At 37.0% G+C, this 2,781-nt stretch overlaps 1 long non-coding RNA gene across 1 annotated transcript; it reads left to right on the top strand.

Moving 5' to 3' along the window:
• The first annotated feature begins 1,191 nt into the window (after nucleotides 1-1,191).
• LOC108366998 (uncharacterized) lies at nucleotides 1,192-1,898 on the top strand. The gene is made up of 3 exons (XR_001848188.1): nucleotides 1,192-1,244; nucleotides 1,317-1,445; nucleotides 1,508-1,898. It is a non-coding gene; the product is annotated as an uncharacterized LOC108366998 (long non-coding RNA).
• Nucleotides 1,899-2,781: the final 883 nt, after the last annotated feature.

Genomic DNA, 2,781 nt, shown 5'->3' with positions numbered 1-2,781 from the left:
ACAAGCGCAAGCAGTGGCAGCAGGAATAGAGGTAGAAGAATTCACGTTCAAGCTTAGTATCCAGCTCTTAAGAAAAGCAAAAACTCCATATAAAATGACGTACAAGAAATAGCTAAGAAATTTTCTTGAGTCAAATTTCCTTAAGGCAGTACGCAGTTCTTCAGAAATTTAGTACGCTTTCTACTACGGTTTTCTAAAGTTTTTTGTGAAAAAAGAGCACAAGGCAACCCAGGTTTGCAACAGAAATATATGCCCGTTCCATTATTTCTTGAGGAAAGAGTGAGGCAACAGGCTGTGAGGTATAAAAAATGTCAAAATTCCTTGGACACACACGCGAAATAATGGCAATTTTTTCTTGACCGTTTTCTTAAGAGCTGGATACTAAGCTTCAAGGGCGATTTACCAAGGTCAGCGACCTTAGATCTTGAGCGCGTAGTTCGCAAGTTGCCATTATCAGCTACATTACTATAATTCGCTTTGACGTTAGCAACATTGTTGTTAGCCACATTTGATGTTAGAGAATTTTCCGGGTTATCAGACGTACGGGCGATTTTCCCCCCAAGAAAAGCAAATTTAATTTCCTTTTAAGGAACACAATGCAGTTTTAAGTTTAGCAAAGCGCGTTGAGATGGGCACACATCAGCAGGTGTCATATTTAAATTGCAGATTTTGGTTTGATTTTAAGAGTTTTAAACATGCTGAATTTAGATTTACGCCATTCAAATGAAAATTCTGTGAACAAATTCCGCACGGAGCAAAATCACCATCCACGCACTGCGTGCCGCAATTCACACAACACGGCATCGCGAACGTATGTGTGTATGTATGTGACTAAACTGAAAATAAAAAAACACGACGGAGCTAAGTAAAAGAACGTCCGCCACAGTATACCAGTAGAAAAGGTTTTTGTTTTTGTAGCTGTTTCGTGGTGAAAGTCCTTTATGGGGACCAAATTTCCCCACAAGAAATTGAGTGCATGGTTGCTTTTGCGTCCCAAAAGAATAAATATTAGAAAACATTTAAAAAAAGTCTAAGGTAATACAATTATATGCTACTAAAAATAATCACAATAATTTGCACTTATGAGTCCATGTGATAATCATGTGTAAAAACTCTTTTCAACTATTATTTTTCACAAAATAATTTTGCGGCTCAGTTTGCTCTGAGCGCTTGTGCTGTTTACCAAGAAAACTGTATCGCATCGCGGTGAGTTTCTATTTCTTGGTAATTCGGTTTGTGAAATGGTAAACAAATTATTGAAATTTATTTATTTGATGTGTATAAGATTTCATTAATGCATTTTTTTGTATTTTCAGACTATTAATTACAAGCACAGCATCATCAACGGTGATTGCAAGAACTACTGCAATCCATGCGGTTTTTCCTCTTGGTAAATGCGTTCTGGTCGTGACCAAGGGTGGTCTCCCAAATCGGCCGGGAATAAGGTTAGTCATTTTAAATTATATATCTTTGTTCGTCGACATTATATGACATGTCATCATTGCAGGCTATTGTTGCAGAACGAAACGCCGCAACCACTGCTGTGGTAAATATATTCCAGCAGAGCTGCCCACCGCCGTCGGTGTAATGATTTCGATAGCTGAACAAACGCCATCTCCTGGGCATTCCCACAGCTTGCCGACACTAGCTATTATATCACGTGTGAATGCAACTGCGGCTTAATTTGGTTATTAACAGTGCAATAGTGCCATGTCATTGGCAAAAACACTAAGGGCTGCTGGCAAATATAGGTTGTAAAGTTTTTGGTATCGATGAACTTACTCGAAGAAGACGATGGCCGAAAACATATGATGAAACAACTTCTGGCATGCCTTTGACAATCATTAAGTCAGACGGAGGCTTCACATACGATATTTCACACATGGCTGGAATTCTTAACGGACAGAGCACACATTTAAAAAATATATTCATAATAAAAAACATTTTCATTTCAGTGGCGCTGTCCATCGGCAACCCAACTGAGGTTCCGCTCCCATCCATAATCGATCCATAAGTCATAATCGCACGAACTAATCAAGGCTTCATAGAATCCATCGTAGTCCGATTTTTCGTGAAATCTACGAAAATGCTATTAAGGTCGAATAGCTACGAACGCAGCGCTTGCTTTGAATACACACGTTCATAGCAGTTCAGATTCAGTGATCGCTTTTTCGTAGATTTTAAGAAAAATTGGACTACGATGGATTCCGCCACCAATATGTTTTCTCCTTTGACAAGATGTTGGAGAATCGCGGCAGCACAGCCGTATACCTACTCTATGCTCTTACGCGCATATACTAAATTTCTCGCACCTAGCTAAAGTGCTTGACAAAGGCAGAAGGCATATCTTCAACATTATAACTTAAAGTAAAAAAGTTTAAGGCATGCAATAAAAGAATCAACAGAACCAAAAAATGTCCTCAAAACTATTAAACATAAAAAATTGCACGAACAAAATTCATAATTTAAAATAAAATTTCGCAATTGTTTTTTATATTTACATACATATTTACAAAATGAATCTTAAAGCACCCACAGTAAGTCCTAAACATATAAATGACTAATAAGAAAAATAATAAATAACAGTAATATGAAAAAGTATGTCGAGAAATCTCTAAATAGTAGCGAAACTGTATCTCAATAATAAATAATTTTTAGCAAAAAATACAACCGATTTCAATGCGCATTCAGGTCGTTCTGGTTACGTAGATCCGACTGTCCTCCCTTGTTTTAAATCGTTAAAAAAAAATTAATATGTATTCTACAGAAAAAAATCAAGAT

The sequence above is a fragment of the Rhagoletis zephyria genome, unplaced genomic scaffold, assembly GCF_001687245.7.
Source record: "Rhagoletis zephyria isolate East Lansing unplaced genomic scaffold, Rhagoletis_zephyria_1.1 Rzeph_scaffold_02486, whole genome shotgun sequence".
NCBI lineage: Eukaryota > Metazoa > Arthropoda > Insecta > Diptera > Tephritidae > Rhagoletis > Rhagoletis zephyria.
This window is presented reverse-complemented; position numbering and strand designations above follow the sequence as displayed.